At 49.8% G+C, this 14,457-nt stretch overlaps 2 pseudogenes; one reads left to right on the forward strand and one right to left on the reverse strand.

Annotated features, from left to right (window-relative positions):
* Positions 1 to 14,457, reverse strand: part of LOC131570213 (uncharacterized) — a 1,483,036-nt pseudogene that overhangs the window by 912,553 nt on the left and 556,026 nt on the right.
* The window catches only part of LOC131570235 (zinc finger protein 271-like), a 558,758-nt pseudogene that overhangs the window by 34,247 nt on the left and 510,054 nt on the right, over positions 1 to 14,457 (forward strand).

Genomic DNA, 14,457 nt, shown 5'->3' on the forward strand with positions numbered 1-14,457 from the left:
ATTTTGCAAAGGCCAATGTGCTGGCCAGTCTTGTACTGGAATCACTGTGCAGTCTGCACCTGTGTCTACAAGCATCTCAATGCGTTTAGACTCCCCACCCCCACTGACATTACACCATAATTTGGGTTTGTCTTTCCCAATAACTTGTACTCGGGCGACTGTGGGCCCTTGTTTTTTGATATTTTCAGGTAAAGATGGCACAGGGATAGCTTGTGCAACAATTTGTCCCTTGGGAAGAAACAGGGGTGGGTGGAAACAATGCAGGCCGAGAACAAATTGCTCAGGATCTGATGTTGTCATTCCTGGAGCAATTCTGATCTCTTGTGGTGTGTGTTTGGTGTCCCCAATGACGATGTACTTACAACGAATCCGGTTCCAAGTACCTTTCTGTTCAGGATTTACAGACACAAAATGCCAATCAGTGTCCTCCAGATGGAGTGACTCAGTCAGCTGCAACCTGTAAGGCTCATTGACAGAAGACGAGGTTAACACAGGATCACTTAAATCATACACAGTCTTTGAAGCACCTGCTTCACTTACACAAACATTAATATCGCGCGCTTGATTTGTTTTGCTACCCTTATTCCCTTGGCCTGCTCTTTTTGTGTCTGCGCGCCTGGCAGGCCGGCGCTGTCTTTTCAGTTTTTTTGTTGTTGTTGACCCCCAGGGAGGGCTTGTAGTTCTCCTCCCCTGCCATTTCTAAATTCATCAAATTCCCTTTTCAGGGGGCACTGGTTACTCCAGTGCCCTAGGTTGTTACAAAGCAGGCATGGTTTTGTGGGCTCAACCATTGCTGGTCTCTGCTGCTGCCCAGGGTACTGCTGTGCAGAGGGAAAAGGTGCAGGGCTGGCAACGGCGACACGCTGAGGTGGTCTTGGCAGCAGCCTTGGTCTGGTGTCTTCAGCCACTCTCATCAGAGGCACTTTCCTGTTACAGACTATGAGCATATCTTTTAAGGTTGGAGACGGTTCGATAGGAAGGCTCAGGATTGCCGTTTGACACTGTTCATTTGCATTTGTAAATGTCATTTCCTCTAAAATTGCTTCCCTAGCATTCTCTTTTTTAACTTGTATTTCAATAGCTCTAGTTAACCTTTCGACAAATTACAAAAAAGGCTCTGATGGTAGCTGTTTAATTTTACTATAGGGTTCAAAAGGCCCCTCAGGTTGTAGTGAAAAGAACGCTTTTTCAGCTGCTTCTTTTACTTTCTCGAGTGTTTCTGCCGGAATTGCAGTAGCTTGGATTGAGGGAGAAGACCATTGGCCCTCACCACAGAGGTGCTCAATGGTGATAGGGTTACCACTGTTGTCTTTGGCTGTGTTTGGATCAGAATGCAAACCTGGGAGAGCATCATTCAGCATTTGTTTCCATGCTATTTCCCATAATTTGAATTCCGTGGAGGTCATGAGACAGGAAAAAAGCTGTTTTAAATCATGTGGAATCACTACAGTCCTACTCAGTTCAGAATTTAACAGGCCACGGAAATATGGACTGTGTGGACCATATTCTTTATGAGATTTACAGATCTCTTTAATCAATTGTCGTCCAAAAGGACTCCAATTAGCAGTTGGAGCTGCTCCCCCCTGAGCTGCAGGCTGAAAGGTAACAGGAGCCAGTGACAACATGGGACTATGCACTGAATCTGCTGTTCCCTGCTCTGTATCCCTTGAAACAGAAGCATTGGGATCACAGCTACAGGTTTGGGGGATGGCAGTGGGTGTGTCCCCACCGTGGGAACCCGGGGAGGGGGCAGGGACGCAAGGGGGACAGGGGGCTGGCAAGGGGCGGGGAAACCGTGGGAACAGGGGGCGGGGTCAGGGGGCAAGCAGGGGGCGGGGATGCCTGGTGACATCACGTCAGCAGACGCCCCCTGGGAGGAGTAGAGGGGTGGAGCTGAGGGAATTGCAGGAAAGGGAGGCGGAGGGGGGAAGGTGTCACGAGGAACAGGAGGAGAGGGGGATGGGGCTGGAGTTTCGGGATGCTTAAGAGGATTTTGGGAAGACGAAGACCAGGTTTGGGAAGATGCCACGTGGCATCCACCATCTTGTGGACCCCCTGGGGGCAACTTTGGGCATCACTGCTCTCTGGAAAGCTAACACGTGCTGTAGGTTTCAGAGGATGGGACACAGGGGATTGGGAAAGGTTCCACGCAGCCTGGCCAGGGCCTTGTGGACAGGGCAACTCAGGCATTTCAGCAGACTCTGGGAGTCGACATCCTAATGAGTTTGCTCTGTTTAAAATACCAAGTTTTGGGGAAAGAGGTTTAGGGGTTTTAGAGCTAGGAGAGGGAGAAACAGGGAGAGCAGAGGTACATGGCTTTAAATTTGGCTTTTTCTCCATTTCCTTTTGTTTGAGCAATGCTGTTCGAATTTGTAAACTCCAAAACAAAAATTTAGCTGAGGGTGCATTGCCAGATTGTCCTAAGGTTATCAATTCATTCCCAACTTTATCCCAGAATTTAATATTGTGGATTTGTGAGATTTGTGGGAGATTTGTGGGAAGTGGAGGAAAAGCCATCTTATAAACTGTTTCAATTTTCCTTTAGAGAACTTAACATTACCACTGTCTAAAATGCTAACAATATTATAAAACACTCCTTTTTGTACAATGCTGAATTTCAAACCCATGTTAGATATAAAAAGCAAAGTACTAAATCCCGCCTGACCAAAAACAAAGCTAAAATCAGCTACCGATTTAAAAAAAAAAAAAAAACACAGATGGAAAGCGATAACGAGCCGACAAAAGCTTCACAATGCAGCTGTATATACTGCTTTTAAAATTCCCGGGCAGCAGCAGCAGGGCACGCCCTGCAGTGCTGAGGCAGAAACAAAGCCTCCCCCGCCGTGGAATGCAGCCCCCCCCGCGGAGCAGAGAGAGCAGCCACGCCACGTGGCAAGCCGAAACCGGGGCCCCCCACACCGCGTGTGCAGAGAACCCCCCTCCCCCGCACAGAGAGAGAGAAAGAGAGTCCCCCGCGGCGAGAGAGCCGAGAGCCCCCCCTCCCCCGCACAGAGAGAGAGAGAGAAAGATCTCCCGACCACGTGGAGAGAGCCGAGCACGCTGTATTGCAGAGCCGGGGGGAAGGGCAGAGAGCTCTCACTCCGGCGCGAATGTCAAAAGAGAGTAACATATGCAGCAGAAAGCTAAAGCTAGAACGCAATAAATTCCCGTCTGTGGGGCTGCGCAGCCAAAAATGCAAAGGCAAAAAGGAACAGAACTCATGGCAGAGTCTGTTTTTGAGCTCCTGCTCTAACGAGAGCAGAGATACTCACCTGAAATGGAAGCTGTAGCTGGCTGGGTACAGGCAGGTCTCTTCACCGGAACAGGACCTCTCTATAGGCGAGAGAGGCTACCCTGTTCTTCCTCTGGAAAATCTGTTCATCAGAAAGGAGCTGGGCTTTCCACAGGTGCTGAACAGTCCACGAAACTTCTTCTGGGAATATTCCCTAAGTCTCTAGCTGAGGGCGTTGTAACCAAAGCCCCTTTCAGCTGGATGCACGGCTGCCTGAAGATTCTACAAGGTACTGCAGGTCGGTCTCAGGCTGCAAAGTCGCTTTGCCCACCCAGAGACGCCAAATATTGGAAAAAAGGCTCCCAATATTACCAGTTAGATAGTGCCTGGGCCAGTCTGACCCTTGCTGCTGGGCCAAAGGCAGCAACTGTGGTGTATCACCCCAGAGATACCTTGGCTTGCTGGTGGTTGCAGCTGGGCACTGAACAAGTCCAGGCTTGTTAGGAACCCCGTTACCTCAGGAGGAATAGCTTCAGGCGATGGTGGAGAGAAAAAGGAGAGGATTCTGCTGGAGGGTTTAATGTCCAGAGGTTTATTCCATGGTTACAGAGGTCTGAACATGAGCAACTGCTCCAACAGAACCACGGCCGCATGGTCTGATTGCCTTTTTAAGCTCAGGGACAGGGGGAGGGGAGGTACAGGTGAGCCACCAACCAGGTGAGAGGGGCAGGGTCTCAGGGGAAGATGACACCCAGATAGGCCAATGACCCCTGGGCCTGAGTGGCATCCTTTGAACTTGACCAACCACACGACGCCTTGCTGGAATGTTCAGCCTGATTGACAGGACTCACTCAGCATGGGGGCAAGGGGGAAGGGACAGAGGCATAGGCACACCTGGGGGAATGACCTGGAAGGCCAAAATGGGACATTACAGCATACAACAACAGTCCAGTTTATCCCAGTCTGTAGGAACCCAGTCCATTTGATCCCAATCCATATTTGATCCCAGTCCATATTTGATCCCTGTCCATAGCTTATCCTAGTCCACATTTTATCCCAGTCCAGTTTATCCCAGTCCATAGTTGATTTTAGTCCATATTTGATCCCAGTCCATTTTTGATCCCAATTCATATTTGATCCCAGCCCGTATTTGATCCCAGTCTATATAAGCTCAGTCCAGTTTATCTCACACTGTAGGATTCCAATCAATAATTGATCCCAGTGAATAGTTGACCCCAGTTCATATTTGATCCCAGTCCCTATTTGATCCAAGTCCCTGTTTGGTCCTAGTCCATATTTGATCCCAATCCCTATTTGATCCTAGTCCATGTTTGATCCCAGTCCATGTTGCCCTGCACACATTCCAGAAGTTTGCAATTCCAGCTCCGAGCCAGGAAAATATGTTCCCGCCCTTGAAGGGAAATGGAGCAAAATCCTACAGAGACATTCCCTGCCAGCCTTCAGGACTTCAGCTCCTGGGACTGGGAATTAAAATAGTAATTGGGAAATAAAATAATAAATAATCAGGGGAGGGTCTGTGGGGACAGAGGGGTCATCTAAATCAGGGCAGGGGTCAATTAAATCAGGGGAAGGGGAATTAAAACAGGGAAAGGTCAACTAAATCAGGGGAGGGTCTTTGGAGGCAGGGGTCAATTAAATCAGGGGAGGGATAAATTAAATCAGGGGAGGGTATTGGGTGGTCCCTGAGGCAATTAAATATAGGGAGGGTCTCTGGTGGTGCCTGGGTCAATTAAATCAGGGCAGGGTCTCTGGTGGTCCGTGGGCCCAGGGAGACACTGAGAGAGAAACAGAGCAGGCAAAGAGAGGCAGGAGAGAAAAGGGACACAAAGACAATGAGCTGAGAAGGCGGCACTCTGCAAACAGAACTGCAACAGACTGAACATGAACGGGAGAGAAATCAGTAAGTCTCATATTTTGCTGTCAAATACATCCCACACACCCAGCCCCACACAATCTCCATCCCACCACTCTAATGGAGACCCCACGACTCTAAATCATTTCCCAACCTCATCTCAGCCTGATGGCTGCGGAATCGAGTGAGTTTGGCATGGGATTGAGTTTTTTGAGGTGGGTTTGAGCTCTTTTTGGGGTCAGATTGAGCTGTTTTCACTGGGATTTGAGTGATTTTGAGGTGACAGATCCATTCCTCTTGGCTTTTGCAGTGCAAAGAGATGGAGAATAGAGAAAAATTAAGGTGAAATTAAAAGGCGAAACAGCTAGGTGTGTTCCCAACATGGATCACAGGGAATGTGGAGCACCTGGGCTGTGCCCAAAGTGTCTCCTCCAGTGGGGGATGGAGCTGGAGCAGCGCACGAAGCTCTGCCCGCACTCGGGGCACTCACAGAGCTTCCCTTAGTGGTGCCTCCGTTGGTGTCGGGTCAAGTGAGAGCTGCTGGAGAAGCTCTTCCCACACGGGGGACACTCGTGGGATTCTCCCCAGTGTGGATGCGCCGGTGGGTGATGAGGGTGGAGTTGTGCTTGAATCCCTTCCCACAGTCGGGGCATTGGAAGGGCCTCTCCTCCCTGTGCATCCAGTAGTGCTGGAGGAGACTGGAGCTGGTCGGAAACCTCTTCCCACACTTGGAACACTCGTAGGGCCTCTCCCCAGTGTGGGTCCTCTGGTGGCTGATCAGGTGGGAACTCTGGCTGAAGCTCTTCCCACACTCCCCACACTCCCCACACTCGTGGGGCTTCTCTCCAGTGTGGGTCCTCTGGTGCGTGATCAGGTGGGAGCTCCGGCTGAAGCACTTCCCACACTTGGAACACTCATAGGACTTCTCTTTAGTGTGGATCCTCTGGTGGCTGATCAGGTTGGAGTTCCACCGGAAGCTCTTCCCACACTCCCCACACGTGTGGGGCTTCTCCCCATCATGGAGCTGCTCATGGAGCACCAGCTCCAAGCTCTGGCTCCGTCTCCGGCCGCCTTCCCGGCCCAGGCTGGCTCTTTCCCCCTCAGATCCCCACTGGCTGCGTTTGCAGCCCCTCCTCGTGTGGCATCTCCGGGGCTTTTCCTCCCCGTTGGCTTCCTGCGCCGTAGAGCCGCTCAAAACGGCCTCTGCCACCAGGTTCTGCCGCGGGCATTTGTCCTCTCTGCTCTCCATGCTCAGCTTCTGCTCTGGAGGAGGAAGGACAAGGACAGGATGGGATTTGCCTCCGTGCCACAGGAAAGGGCAAGGAGATCCCCCCAGGGCTGTGCTGCAGCCGGTCCATGCTGGGCTGGGAGATGGAGCAGCACAGAGGGGAAAGGGGCACTGACTTCCTCCTCACCTGCCTCAGTGTCCCGGGGCATCTTCCTCTTCCTCGCAGCCTCCCAGGCCTTGGCAATGGGAAATCCTGGTTTGGGGAAAACAAGGGAGAAGCGCGCTTGTAGGAGCATTGGGGGGTAGGACGGTCGGGACAGACGGAGACCAGAGATCTCTGCAGCCAGGTTGTGGAACTTGCGGTTTATTGCAAAGGGCCTGGGTGCAGGGCCCTGCTTGGAGCTACCAGGCACAGCTCGGAGCAGGGCTGAGAGAAGAGAGGGGTAGAGAGGATGAGAGGGTAAGAGAGTAAGAGGAGAAGAGCGTAAGAGAGGAAGGGTCCCGTTACAATACAATCAATTTTCTTCTGTGTTAAATATTATATTTCTCACTAACCAATCTAGTACAATATACAAATCCTATAGCATTTACATACAGCCTGTAAAAATCATTACATCACCATTCTGTGTTACATTTTAAACCCTAAAAACTCCTCTTTGGACTCCCTCTGCCAAGCTGTAGGATCTGCTGTGACCCTTGGATCTGTCTGCGAGCAGAGAGAATTGTTTCATCAAAAGGGGATTACCTTCAGTTGAACCACACCATTGTTTTCCAGTTGTTCACTAACTGAGGTATCTCAGAGCTTGCTTTCATTTCAGTCTTCCTTATACTTTTTATGTTCACACAATCTTTTGCCAGACAATCGTATTTATAAGGCTTTCCTGTTTCATCTTCCCCAACACACATTGAGTTTGAAGGTCACTCTGCCCAAGTCCATCTCTACAAGTCACTGGCCATCTGGGCTCCAGAAAAACCTCCCAAACACCAAGATTCAGCCCTGAAAAAGCCTCCCAGGAGTTCCCCATCCCTGGTCCCTCCCCTCTGGTGTTCGGGGGCTCCCCCCTGTCCCAGCTGTTTGGGGTCACGCTTGGATTGGGGGTCCCCCTTGTGCCTGGTGCCCGCCCTGCCCAGGCTGCTGGCAGTCCCAGCAATGCCAAAAGCTCCCCCTGCTTCCCTCTCCCCATTTTGGGATGCCTGGGCTGTTTGGGCTCCCGGGCTCCCTTCTCCCCGCATTCTCTACTTTGGGTTGTGAATGAGACGAGGGCTGGTTGTCCCACACCTGCCAAGTGAGTGCTGGAGTCTCCCACGCTGCGTTTCCAACTTTCCTCGAGGGAAGCAGCCAGTAAAGAGACACAGCGAGTGATAAGAGGAGTGAGAGAATCCCCCGGGGTAACTGGGACTGGGTCCCAGAGAGGGGCTGGACCCCTCAGGAGGAAGGGAGCAGAGGAGTTTCCAAGCCCAATCCACTAGGAAATGGGAAAAAAGGGGCTCCTAAAATTTCTGTTGGTTTGAGGGATAAGAGAGCCCAAGAGCATCCAGAATGAAAACCTGCAGGGTTGAGGAATTAACATTCCAAGAGCATCCACGGCTGAGCCAAATTCTGCCGGATTGAGGATATGCTCAAGAACATCTGGGATTGGGCAGCACAGCTGGGTTGAGGGATATCCAAGAGCATCAGGACTGGCCAGAAACACCTAAACTTGTAATAGGTGACGTGAAAGTGTAGTATATGGAAGAGATAATTCATGCTATTAATGTATAAAATATTGTAAAATCCACACTATGTCTTTTGACCACCCTGGCAGGGAACAGCATCTTATTCATATACATCCAGTTCCTGGACTTGGTTGAGATAAACATCGGGGTTTTACATGAAAGAATAGAAGCTTCCAGGGCGATCATCGCTGGCTTCCCCGGGTCACAGGGTCCAGCCAAGAGTGATTAACGCCTCGAAGATTACAGCTACCATGATGATCCACAGCCCCACCCTGATGCATGTGAATGCTGCCTTCCCCAGAGTCTACTGACAACATCAGACACCGGGACTGAGTCTTTGTCCACCTCTGCACAGGTAAAGACACGGTTATGCATGGGAAGAGACACAAAGAACATTCGGTCATCTCTGCCTCGAGCAGAATAAACTGTAAAAGAACTCGCTGTGTCAGGCAGCATTTGTGAACAGGGGGAGACTGACATTCGGAACTCAGATCCGTGTTCACCCAGCACCGAACCCGGGCTCGACGCTGACCCTTGGCTGTGCTGGTTTTGACGACCGAACTTCAGTCGCACAGACAAATTAATAAATCTTTGCTAAATTTTCTTATAAGTTTGGCTCTCGATTTGATCATTTATAACAAAAGGTACCTTATTGTTGTCTTGTTGTGTGTGAGAGTGAGTCACACACAAAAGCAGCCTCAGCTTCCCAGGTGGGTGGGAAGGGGGGGGCTGTGGAAAGAGGAGTGTGTGACCCACAAATGAGCCATTGTTCTCCTGGGCGTGTGGGGGCTGTGGCATAAGGTACAGGTGACCTGCAAAGGGGCCATTGTCCCCAGGGCGTTTGAAGGGGCCGTGGCTAAGAGTGTGAGTGACACACAAATCAGCCTCACAGGTGAACGGCACCGGAGGCAGCAGAGTCAGGGCCCTCCCAGGAGGCCCGGAGATACTGAGACCCAGAGGCCAACCCCAAGGTGAGGGGGGGCCACAGGGACCCGTGATTCTCTGTCAACAGGGATCCACTCTGTGTCCTGAGGGTGGGAAAGAATGTGTGGAAGTGAATGAGAAATAAAAGTGAGTGAATGTAGATGAATGAAAGTATAGGTAATGTAGATTCTGTATTTTAAGCTTCACTATATCTCCTTGGAGGGAGGTGTATTGTACTGAAAGTAGTGTGAGAAAAAAGTTTTTTATTTTTGTGTGTGTAGTTGAAAGAAAAGTGGTATTTAGGTTTTTAGTGAATGTGAAAAACAGAGGCAGAAGATGAATAGATAAGATCTTGAAAAATGACACAGAAAACTATTAAGTTGGATACAGGGAAAAAAAAAGAAAAAAATTGAGATACAATTGCTTGCAAAAGGAGAAAATACAGGGTATACAGTAGTCGATGGGAAAAACATGCAAACTATGGAAAAAGGGAAATTAACCTTAAACTAGTAAGCTCAAACTTGTGCATTATATACTTTAAAAAGAGCACTAGAATATTTAACACAAAATAAAGGAACTATATATACTGATTCAAGGTATGCCTTTAGAGTAGTACATACCTGTAAAAAATTTTCAAAAGGGAAAAGATTACTTAATTCAAGAAGAAAAGGACTAGTACATGAGGAACTTATTTTAGATGTTTTCGAGGCATTACAATTACCTAAAAGAGATAGCTATAGTACATGTTAGGGAACTCCAAAAGGGAAAGACCCCAGAAATAAGAGGAAATCATTTGGCAGATCACAAAGCTAAGGATGCATCAGAAAATGGTGTTGAAAGAGTTATGTTAATATTAACTCCAAATGAGGAAAAACCGGAAATTCCAAAGTTTAGGGAAGCCGAGAAAAAAGACTTAAAGAAGACAGGAAGTGAACAAGATAAATCAGGGAAATGTCTTCCATCTTCATGATGGAAGACAATTACTTAATAAAATGTGCTTCTAAGAAAATATTAGAAGACATGCATCAGAAAACCCACTGGGGCACACAAGCTTTGTGTGATCATTTTTAAAGGAACTATGGGTGCATTGTGATTTTTGGATTTGCAAAGCAAGTAACTGAAAGATGCTTAATTTGCCAAAAGATAAATAAAAAGGTGATGAGAAAAACATTAGGAGGTCATGAGTTAGCTCATCGTCCATTTCAAAGTATCCATGCAGAAGTTTAGATTTGCTAGGCTCTGGATTTATTTGTAAAAACCCATTTAATCTAGAAGAAAGAGAATATGCCATATATTAGACAGGAGATTTCAGGAGAATAAAAATCTTTGAAGTATCAGAATGCCCCGAGAAAAAAAAAACAAGAAAAGAAAAAGGGGAAATGAAAGGGAAGGGAATAAGAGGAAAAATCAGAGAGTGGGATCCTCTGCAGGTCTTGCCCCCTCCGTTCGCGGCCCAGGCGCCTGTCCTGGGTCCCGGCTCGCTGCCCACCTCAGCTCCGCCTGCCCCGGTTTCCATCCCAGGTGCGGCCTCACTGCCCAGGGCAGCTCCACCTGCCCCGGCGCTGTCGCTCAATTTGTGTGCCCTGCTCCCACTGCCTGGCCCGCGGCCGCTCTGCCGGCCATGCTGGGGAAGATGGGGGTTGCTCTGTCCTGCCGCCTGCTCCGAGGTCACCGCGCCCACCGCACCCAGGGGGGGTCCCAACCATCCCATCCCCGGCTGCCCTGCCCGTGCCACCTGCGCTGGGCACCACCGCTGCTGCCGGGCTCTCCCACCTGCCTTTGCTCTGCCGGCAGCTGCCGGATCAGCCGCCATCAGCCATGTGGGGGCTACCCACGCTCCGCCTTGGGCTCCACGGAAAGATCCCCCTCTTCCAAATCCGCAGCAGACCCTGCCCACACTCCCACCGAGCCTCGGCGGGATATCCTCCCCTGATGCCGTCCTGCTCTGAGTTACATCCCCTTGGTAATCACAGCTCCAGCTGTTCAGGAAAACTCTCTCTCTTTACAGGAAGCACCTTATCAAAACACTAGGAGCTCAGTTAAAAGGCAGCCCTCTCCAAATTCTTTCTCAAAACACGGGACAAAGGCTAGAGAAGGTAAAAAAGTGAAAGAGTTAGATGAAGGGATTGCTCTATTTCCGTTCAGAGAGGTTCCCATGGGAGGGATGCGCTACCCCGCCCCGCGGGAGCCACCAGCGCCCCTGCCGGCCGTGCCCGGAACTGCACCCAAGGGCAAAGCGCCGCAGCCCAAAGGCCAGGACTGGGTCCGGGCTCTGTTTGCTGTCAGTGCCGCAGCTGTTGGTGTTTGTTTGCTTTATTACACACACTAGTGACGAACTGTTGTTCCTATTCCCAAATCTTTGCCTGATAGTCCCTTCATTTCACTAGTCTAGAAATTAAGAAGGAGGGGGTTTCCTTACTCCATTCCAAGAGAGGCTTTTTCTGCCTTCCCGAGCAGACACCTCTCTTGTAAAGCAAGACAAGCACCCACAGGCACTGAGGGGGCTGCAGGAGGGGCACAAGAAGGCCCTGCAGCCCTTGGGCACAAAGGCACAGCAGGTGAATGCAAGAAGGGAGCAGCAAAAGGCCAAGCTGAAGGCAAAGGCCATGGCACAGTTCCTACAGCCCCCGAGGGATCAACCCCAGGGCCCAAGGCAGCCCCAGCACCCAGGGCACGGCTCGGCCACAAGCACCTGGCAGAGGCATTGCCCTCCTTGGCAGGGGAGAGCCCACCCAAACAGCCCCTGGCAAGGAACCAGGGCTCCAGCTGCAGGGCACAAGGACACTGCAAGCACAGACTGCAGCACCCTCAGGACCAGCAAGTCCACCCCTTGATGGACATGGATTGGCAGGGCTGTCACAGCTCCCATCGCACCAGGGACCCTCCACACTGGAGCCCTTGAGAACATTCAGAGTGAGTCTGCATTGAGAGGAGGCATTTCCTGATGGACACAGTGGTCTCTAAATCCACTCTAAATCTTAGACTTAAGGGGGGGAAAATGCTCAAAATATGTTTCATTAGTGAGGGGATAGGTGGGAAAGGTGTATGGTTTTATTCAATCACTGTTAGTAGATCTGGGAGATGGGTTTAAAATGCGTGAATTTTTATTTGCTCCTAAGTGTTATCATGATTTACTGGGAAGGGATATGATCACTAAACTCGTAACACAAATTAATATTATAAAAAGGGATACAGAGGCCGGTTCTGTTGTACCTCTGTGTCAAATGTCTGTCCAGGCCTATGCTGAAGTGAACCCTGAAGTTCTGGCAGCCCCAGGAAAATAGCGAAAATTAGATATGGAGCCTCTCCAAAGTACTCTGAAGCAACCAGGACAAGTGGCGTCTAAAAGCAACACCCTGTTCCAGGGGAGGGAAGGAAGGGGAATCAGACACAGCGCAGGTCACCGCCCCATGCTCAGCTCAACCCGCGCAGCTGTGGGTGCTTGTGAGAGCCTGGCACTGAAATGCCCTGAGCAGGAAGGCTTCAATATCTTCTGCTGACACCATGGCACCTAACAGGGGGGCAAAAGCAATTCTCACTGCTTCAGCAATCACTGGAGCAGATATCAAGGGATATTCTCCTACAGGAAGCTGGGCTGGCACAGAGCCTGCCCTGGCACTTTGCTGCTGCCAACACCCAGCCAGGACATCGGCTCCTGCCTAAGGAGTGCAAAGCAGCACCACTGGTGGCCAAGGGGCCCATGCCAAGTGTCCCTGAGGCCAGAAACAGCCGCCAGCACAGCTCAACACGGGGGGACCCCTCAGCCTGGCCTCAAGGGCTCTGGAGCCCCGGAGATTTGCACTTCCCGCCCGCAGCAGGAGGATGGGAGGCCGCCCCTGAGCCTGCCCTGAAGGCAACGCAGCAGCAGCCAGGGCTCCACAGCGGGCCAAGCCCCTGCGCCTGCCCACAGATCCTCGCCTGGAATCCTCTGCAATCCTGGCCACCCTCCTCTGCCACCTCCAGCCACTGGGGCCAAGCCTTGCTGCCACTGCTGCAGCTTCAGTGCTGGCTGGGCCTGCACTGCCACAGCTGCTGGGGAACACTACGGCACAATTCCACTCTGGGGCTCACTGACACCCACACTCTGGGCTGCCTGCCATTGCACTGCTGCAAAATGTACCAATTTAGTTTCTTTTAAATCTTATTTTTCTGCTCAGGCTTGGTTTGTATTTGCCTTTGGGAAATGAATTTTAAAGATTTTATTTAAGGGGTGTTATACCACTCATTGGAGATGAGTTTAACATCCCAACAGACTGGGAATACCCAGCAGCAAACAACAACCAACAACTACCCCAGGCACTGCCCCCGGCAGAGCTGGAGACACCTGGGCTGGAAAAGGCTGAGAAGGAAATCCAGGAGTGTGGAGACTGAATTCACACATCAGAGGGGAAGAAATCCGGGTCCAACAGGAAACCAAATACTAAAAACTTACAAACTTGGAAGCAATGAACGTTAAAGCAGTGGATTTAGATTGGTTCAGACTACATACACTTTAGGAAAAATCTAGTAAAACTCACATGGCAGGGAGTGATTTTCTCTGCACAGCTGGGCTATTTGTGAAAGAAATTATTTCTGTTGCTCATCCTGGCCAGAACCAAGGAATGCTTTGACTCTCTTACACTAAAGAGATTCTTGGAGAGTTTTTGTTTTCTCTGAAGTTTCAGTGACAAAATTACAACATGGGAAAAATTTTTCATAATATTCCCACTTTATATTGCCAGGTAGGTTCGGTACAGAAGTGTGAGAATCACTTTTTGGTCTGGATTTTTCCACATTCTCCTTTATGTTGCATTTTGCAAAATCAAAGAGATTTAACTGTAATACTTTGAACATCAATAGTTAATACTTTTTTTTTAAAAAAGCATATTCTTTGTGGGCCACATGTGACTCACCAGATGGCTGCCCTGGAAGAGAAGCTTCATTCCAGGCAGCCTGCAGAGGAGCTTTAGAAATGCAAATGAACACTGCTGGGCAAAGTGTGGACAATGTACCTGGGTCCCTTGCCTGGGGCAGGAATTGGGCTGATTCCCTCTGCCCCTCACCCCAAGCTCTGCCTGCTGGCACTGATGGAATTTGCACAGCTTGAGGCAGAGCCCAGGGTGAGTGAAGCAAAGTGAAAATTTTCCAGGATAGAAATCCATTTTCATTTAAGTGAAATGTACATTTTTGAGTTGAGTCTGTAGTTAGAAACCATAGTTATTTAGCTAGACTGCAAGGTCTAAGCTCAGTGGAGTTACTTCAGCGAAGGACAGAGATAAAGGCGGGATACAGAAGATGATAGAAGGAGACAGAGACTGCTGTAAGGGCAAGTCAACCTGACCTCGGAATTTTTTCTGATACAAAGGAACTAGTGGTAAATGTCACAGGAAACCCATAAAAATGAATATGTATGAACCTATTGTGAAACTGTATGCATATGTATTTAAGAGAGAGATAAAAAGAGACCTGAAATTCTCAGAGGTACGCATGCCTTTTTTGAAGAGA

This window comes from Ammospiza caudacuta, chromosome 33 (assembly GCF_027887145.1).
Source record: "Ammospiza caudacuta isolate bAmmCau1 chromosome 33, bAmmCau1.pri, whole genome shotgun sequence".
NCBI classification, from domain to species: domain Eukaryota; kingdom Metazoa; phylum Chordata; class Aves; order Passeriformes; family Passerellidae; genus Ammospiza; species Ammospiza caudacuta.